The sequence below is a fragment of the Lampetra fluviatilis genome, chromosome 69 (genome assembly GCF_964198595.1).
Source record: "Lampetra fluviatilis chromosome 69, kcLamFluv1.1, whole genome shotgun sequence".
Lineage (NCBI taxonomy): Eukaryota > Metazoa > Chordata > Hyperoartia > Petromyzontiformes > Petromyzontidae > Lampetra > Lampetra fluviatilis.
Genome location: NC_136343.1, coordinates 6,016,518 through 6,023,887, shown reverse-complemented (window position 1 = coordinate 6,023,887; position 7,370 = coordinate 6,016,518). Strand labels below are relative to the sequence as shown.

The window sequence follows — 7,370 nt, the reverse complement described above, 5'->3', positions numbered from 1 at the left end:
CTCCCTCTCTACCCCCCCTCCCCCCTCCCCTCCCCCCCATCTCCCCCCCCCCTCCCCCCCCCATCTCCCCCCCCCCTCCCCCCCATCTCCCCCCCCCTCCCCCCCATCTCCCCCCCTCCCTCTCCCCCCTCTCTCCCCCCCCCTCCCTCTCTACCCCCCCTCCCCCCTCCCCCCCATCTCCCCCCCCCCCTCCCCCCCCCATCTCCCCCCCCTCCCCCCCATCTCCCCCCCTCACTTCCCCCCTCCCTCTCCCCCCTCTCCCCCCCATCTCCCCCCCCTCCCCCCCATCTCCCCCTCCCTCTCCCCCCCTCCTCTCCCCCCTCTCTCCCCCCCCCTCCCTCTCTACCCCCCCTCCCCTCCCCCCATCTCCCCCCCCTCCCCCCCATCTCCCCCCCTCCCCCCCATCTCCCCCCTCCCCCCCATCTCCCCCCCTCCCTCTCCCCCCTCTCTCCCCCCCCCTCCCTCTCTACCCCCCCTCCCCTCCCCCCATCTCCCCCCCCCTCCCCCCATCTCCCCCCCCTCCCCCCCATCTCCCCCCCCCCTCCCACCCATCTCCCCCCCTCCCTCTCCCCCCTCTCTCTCCCCCCCTCCCTCTCTACCCCCCCTCCCCTCCCCCCATCTCCCCCCCCCTCCCCCCCATCTCCCCCCCCTCCCCCCCATCTCCCCCCCCCTCCCCCCCATCTCCCCCCCCCCTCCCCCCCATCTCCCCCCCCCCTCCCCCCCATCTCCCCCCCCCTCCCCCCCATCTCCCCCCCCCTCCCCCCCATCTCCCCCTCCCTCTCCCCCCCTCCCTCTCCCCCCTCCCTCTCTCCCCCCCTCCCCCCCATCTCCCCCCCTCCCTCTCCCCCCTCTCTCCCCCCCCCCTCCCTCTCTACCCCCCTCCCCCCCCCCTCCCCCCCTCCCTCTCCCCCCTCCCTCTCCCCCCTCTCCCCCCCCCCTCCCCCCATCTCCCCCCCCTCCCCCCATCTCCCCCCCTCCCTTCCCCCCATCTCCCCCCCCCTCCCCCCATCTCCCCCCCCCTCCCCCCCATCTCCCTCCCCCTCCCCCCCATCTCCCCCCCCCCTTCCCCCCCCATCTCCCCCCCCTCCCCCCATCTCCCCCCCCCTCCCCCCCATCTCCCCCCATCTCCCCCCCCTCCCCCCCCCTCCCCCCATCTCCCCCCCCCTCCCCCCCATCTCCCCCCCCTCCCCCCATCTCCCCCTCCCTCTCCCCCCTCTCTCCCCCCCCCCCTCCCTCTCTACCCCCCTCCCCCCTCCCCTCCCCCGCAGACTCTGCGAGTGTTGAGAGTGGAGTCCCCTTCACTCCGCTCGCTCGGAGGGCTCGGGGGCGTGGCCGTGGCGGAAGGGGGCGTGGCCGTGGCGGAGGGGGCGTGACCAGAGCCAATGGGGAGGAGCTACAGGGGGAGGAGCTACAGGAGGAGGGGGGAGGAGCTAGAGGCGGAAGAGGAGGAGCTAAAGGCAGACAGCGACAGTGACCTTTACCCCCGTAAGGGGCCAGCAACAATCAGCACCCACCACCGCCGCCGAAACGAATTTTTTCAAATGAAAATTTTATTAATTTTTTTAAAATGATTTTTTATTCAAATGTAAATGTTTAATTAGAATTATGATATTTTTTTCAAAGTAATAAAAAAATTATTCCCCCATCGATTCGGAGATTCATTGAACCGAACGGCCAATCGATTGATATCACTGATCGGGACGTCGAGCCTCGCGGGGCATCCCCAGTGGCAGCTCCTCATGTGGGCAACTCTCTCCCTCCCCCATCTCACCCTCCCCCCCCCCTCTCCATCCCCCATCTCCCCCCATCTCCCCCCATCTCCCTCCCCCATCTCCCCCTCCCCCCCTCTCCCTCCCCCATCTCCCCCCATCTCCCCCCATCTCCCTCCCCCATCTCCCCCTCCCCCCCCTCTCCCTCCCCCCCCTCTCCCCCCATCTCCCCCCATCTCCCTCCCCCATCTCACCCTCTCCCCCCCTCTCCCTCCCCCATCTCCTCCCTCTCCATCCCCCATCTCCCCCCACCCTCTCCCCCTCTCCATCCCCCATCTTCCCCCATCTCCCCCCATCTCCCCCCTCTCCATCCCCCATCTCCCCCTCCCTCTTTCCCCCCCCCCCTCTCACCCCTCTCCCCGCCTCTCTCACCCCCCCTCCCCCCTCTCTCCATCCCCCATCTCCCCCCACCCTCCCCCCATCTCTCCCCCCCCCTCCCCCCATCTCCATCCCCCATCTCTCACCCATCTCCCTCCCCCTCCCGCCCTCTCCCCCCGTCTCCGCCCCCCCTCGCCCATCTCCTCACACTCTCCCCCCATCTCCCCCCATCTCTTCACCCTTCCCCCCCCCATCTCTCCCCCCCCCATCTCCCCTCCCCCCCTCTCCCCCCATCTCCACCCCCCACCCTCCCCCCACCCTCCCCCCCCCCTCCATCCCCCATCTTCCCCCATCTTCCCCCATCTCCCCCCACCCTCCCCCCCCCCTCCCCCCACCCTCCCCCCCACCCCCCCCCTCCTCCCCCCCCCTCCCCCCACCCTCCCCCCCCACCCCCCCTCCCCCCCACCCTCCCCCCCTCCCCCCACCCTCCCCCCCCCACCCCCCCCTCCCCCCCCTCCCCCCACCCTCCCTCCCCACCCCCCCCCTCCTCCCCCCCCTCCCCCCACCCTCCCCCCCCCTCCCCCCACCCTCCCCCCCCTCCCCCCACCCTCCCATCTCCACCCCCCCCTCCCCCCACCCTCCCCCCCCTCCCCCCCCTCCATCCCCCATCTTCCCCCCCCTCCATCCCCCATCTTCCCCCATCTCCCCCCCCCCCCCCCCCCCTCCTCCCCCCCTCCTCCCCCCACCCTCCCCCCCCCCTCCCCCCACCCTCCCCCCCACCCCCCCTCCTCCCCCCCTCCCCCCACCCTCCCCCCCCTCCCCCCACCCTCCCCCCCTCCCCCCACCCTCCCCCCACCCTCCCCCCCCCACCCCCCCCTCCTCCCCCCCCCCTCCCCCCACCCTCCCCCCCCACCCTCCCCCCCCCTCCCCCCCCATCTCCCCCCCCCCTCCCCGTGTAGATGAGGTGTTTGGAGGGAGGAGCTCCTCAGCTGGTGAGGAGGTGGGGTCACATGACCAGCCGGCACGGCCCGTGAAGAGGTCAAAGGTCAAACCCACACACTGTCACCCACTCACCCGCCCACTCACTCATTCACTCACCCGCCCACTCACTCACCCGCCCACTCACTCACACACTCACCCGCCCAGTCACCCACTCACCCACTCATTCACTCACTCACTCACCCACTCACCCGCCCACCCACTCACTCACCCACCCGCTCACTCACCCACTCACCCACTCACACACTCACTCACCCGCCCACTCACTCACACACTCACCCGCCCACTCACCCACTCACCCACTCACTCACTCACCCACTCACCCACTCACCCGCCCACCCACTCACTCACCCACCCGCTCACTCACCCACTCACCCACTCACACACTCACTCACCCGCCCACTCACCCAATCACTCACTCACCCACTCACCCACTCACTCACCCACTCACTGACTCACCCACTCACTCGCCCACTCACCCGCCCACTCACCCGCCCGCCCACTCACTCACCCACTCACCCACTCACTCAACCACTCACTCACTCACCCACCCACTCACCTATTCACCCACCCACTCACCCGTTCACTCACCCACCCTCTCACTCACCCACTCACTCACCCACCCACCCACCCACTCACTCACCCACTCACCCTCTCACTCACCCACCCACCCACCCACTCACTCACCCACCCACCCACTCACTCACCCACCCACTCACCCGCTCACTCACCCAACCTCTCACTCATCCACTTACTCACCCACCCACCCACTCACTCACCCACTCACTCAGTCACCTACTCACTCTGGTCCACAATTAACCCTCTGTCTCTCTCTCCCCGTGTCTCTCTCCCCGCGTCTCTCTCCCCGTGTGTCTCTCCCCGTGTCTCTCTCCCCGTGTCTCTCCCCGTGTCTCTCTCCCCGTGTCTCTCTCCCCGTGTCTCTCTCCCCGCGTCTCTCCCCCCGTGTCTCTCTCCCCGCGTCTCTCCCCGTGTCTCTCTCCCCGTGTCTCTCTCCCCGTGTCTCTCTCCCCGTGTCTCTCTCCCCGCGTCTCTCCCCCCGCGTCTCTCCCCCCGCGTCTCTCCCCCCGCGTCTCTCTCCCCGTGTCTCTCCCCGTGTCTCTCTCCGTGTCTCTCCCCCCGTGTCTCTCTCCCTGCGTCTCTCTCCCTGTGTCTCTCTCCCCGTGTCTCTCTCTCCTCGTGTCTCTCTCCCCGCGTCTCTCTCCCCGTGTCTCTCTCCCCGTGTCTCTCTCCCCGTGTCTCTCTCCCTGCGTCTCTCCCCCCGCGTCTCTCTCCCCGTGTCTCTCCCCGTGTCTCTCTCCGTGTCTCTCCCCCCGTGTCTCTCTCCCCGTGTCTCTCTCCCCGTGTCTCTCTCCCCGTGTCTCTCCTCGTGTCTCTCTCCCCGTGTCTCTCTCCCCGCGTCTCTCTCCCCGTGTCTCTCTCCCCGTGTCTCTCTCCCCGTGTCTCTCTCCCCGCGTCTCTCTCCCCGCGTCTCTCTCCCCGCGTCTCTCTCCCGTGTCTCTCTCCCCGCGTCTCTCTCCCCGCGTCTCTCTCCCCGTGTCTCTCTCCCCGTGTCTCTCTCCCCGTGTCTCTGTGCAGCAGAGAGGAGGAGCCAGACAAGTCAAACAGAAGAAGCACAAGTCTGTATGATTCCGTCTTCACACACACAGACAAAGGTCCCCCATGTAGCCTGTAACGGACTGTCGGGGCAAGTGCTGTTAGGAGCGTGTAGAAGCGATGAGGGCACACACAGAGGGGCTGGGTGACCACGTGTCCCATCGCTAGTGGCGCTACATCAGGTACTCGTTTGATGCTGAGTCGACCTAGGGGAGGCACACACAAAGACAGGCACACACCCACAGACACACGCACACAGAAACACACAGACACACGCACACAGAAACACACAGACACACACAGACACACACAGAGACACACACAGAGACACACACACACAGACACACACATATACACACAGAAACACACAGACACACAGACACACAGACACACACACAGACACACAGACACACACACAGACACACACACACTCTCTCACTCGCACTGTGTAATAAACTCGTTCTATTTGACAGTGTCCACGTGGATGTCATTGCTGATCGTGCCAAGCATCAACTTTCATTATCTGTGACCGCTGTGATTGAGCGGGTGGGTGGGTGGGTGAGTGGGTGAGTGAGAGGGCAGGTTGGTGAGTGGGTGAGTGAGTGGGTGTGTGAGTGGGTGAGTGGGTGGGTGAGTGGGTGGGTGAGTGGGTGGGTGGTGGGTGAGTGGGTGAGTGAGAGGGCAGGTTGGTGAGTGGGTGAGTGAGTGGGTGTGTGAGTGAGTGGGTGAGTGGGTGGGTGAGTGGGTGGGTGAGTGGGTGAGTGGGTGAGTGGGTGGGTGGGTGGGTGAGTGGGTGAGTGGGTGGGTGAGTGGGTGAGTGGGTGAGTGAGAGGGCAGGTTGGTGAGTGGGTGAGTGAGTGGGTGTGTGAGTGGGTGAGTGGGTGGGTGAGTGGGTGGGTGAGTGGGTGGGTGGGTGGTGGGTGAGTGGGTGAGTGAGAGGGCAGGTTGGTGAGTGGGTGAGTGAGTGGGTGTGTGAGTGGGTGAGTGGGTGGGTGAGTGGGTGAGTGGGTGAGTGGGTGAGTGGGTGAGTGAGAGAGCAGGTTGGTGAGTGGGTGAGTGAGTGGGTGTGTGAGTGGGTGAGTGGGTGGGTGAGTGGGTGAGTGAGTGGGTGAGTGGGTGAGTGGGTGGGTGGGTGGGTGAGTGGGTGAGTGGGTGGGTGAGTGGGTGAGTGAGTGAGAGGGCAGGTTGGTGAGTGAGTGGGTGTGTGAGTGGGTGAGTGGGTGGGTGAGTGGGTGAGTGGGTGGGTGAGTGGGTGGGTGGGTGAGTGGATGAGTGAGTGGGTGTGTGAGTGGGTGAGTGAGTGGGTGGGTGGGTGAGTGAGTGGGTGAGTGGGTGGGTGAGTGGGTGAGTGAGTTGGTGAGTGGGTGGGTGAGTGAGTGAGTGAGAGGGCAGGTTGGTGAGTGAGTGGGTGTGTGAGTGGGTGAGTGAGTGGGTGAGTGGGTGGGTGAGTGGGTGAGTGGGTGAGTGGGTGAGTGGGTGAGTGAGTGAGTGGGTGGGTGGGTGAGTGAGATGGTGGGTGAGTTGGTGGGTGAGTTGGTGGGTGGGTGAGTGGGTAAGTTGGTGGGTGAGTGAGATGGTGGATGGGTGAGTGAGATGGTGGGTGAGTTGGTGGGTGGGTGAGTGGGTAAGTTGGTGGGTGAGTGGGTGAGTAGATTGTGGGTGGGTGGGTGAGATGGTGGGTGAGTGGGTGAGTTGGTTGAGTGGGTGAGTGGGTGGATGGGTGAGTGGGATGGTGGGTGGGTGAGTGGGATGGTGGGTGGGTGAGTGAGATGGTGGGTGGGTGGGTGAGATGGTGGGTGGGTGAGTGGGATGGTGGGTGGGTGAGTGGATGGGTGGGTGGGTGAGTGGGATGGTGGGTGGGTGAGTGAGATGGTGGGTGGGTGGGTGGGTGAGATGGTGGGTGGGTGAGTGGGATGGTGGGTGGGTGAGTGAGATGGTGGGTGGGTGAGTGGGATGGTGGGTGGGTGAGTGAGATGGTGGGTGGGTGAGTGGATGGGTGAGTGGTTGAGTGGGTGGGTGAGTGGGTGTGTGGGTGGGTGAGTGGGTGAGTGGGTGAGTGAGTAGGTGAGTGGGTGAGTGAGTGAGTGAGATGGTGAGTGAGTAGGTGAGTGGTTGAGTGGGTGTGTGGGTGAGTGAGTGGTTGAGTGGGTGTGTGGGTGAGTGAGTAGGTGAGTGGTTGAGTGGGTGTGTGGGTGAGTGAGTAGGTGAGTGGTTGAGTGAGTGAGTGAGATGGTGAGTGAGTAGGTGAGTGGTTGAGTGGGTGTGTGGGTGAGTGAGTGAGATGGTGTGTGAGTAGGTGAGTGGGTGAGTGAGTGAGATGGTGAGTGAGTAGGTGAGTGGGTGAGTGGGTGTGTGGGTGAGTGAGTGGGTGTGTGGGTGAGTGAGTAGGTGAGTGGTTGAGCGAGTGGGTGTGTGAGTGTAGTCGGGTTCCCGGCTATTCTTAGAGACCAATAGAGATGCATAGAGACCCACAGGGATACACAGAGACCCACAGAGATACACAGAGACCCACAGAGACACATAGAGACCCACAGGGATACACAGAGACCCACAGAGATACACAGAGACCCATAGAGATACACAGAGACCCACAGGGATACACAGAGACCCACAGAGATACACAGAGACCCACAGAGACCCACATAGACCCACAGAGATACACAGAGACCC

General features: G+C 65.5%; 1 long non-coding RNA gene across 2 annotated transcripts in view; it reads left to right on the top strand.

Moving 5' to 3' along the window:
• The window catches only part of LOC144952627 (uncharacterized), an 18,103-nt gene extending 12,933 nt beyond the window's left edge, over positions 1–5,170 (top strand). Inside the window, exons 6-8 of one of the 2 annotated variants that reach the window (XR_013640655.1) lie at positions 1,269–1,485; positions 3,047–3,132; positions 4,686–5,170. This is a non-coding gene — a long non-coding RNA (uncharacterized LOC144952627). Of the gene's footprint in view, positions 1–1,268; positions 1,486–3,046; positions 3,133–4,682 lie in introns of both variants that reach the window. The other variant, XR_013640654.1, reaches the window with a different exon arrangement.
• The last annotated feature ends 2,200 nt before the right edge of the window (positions 5,171–7,370 follow it).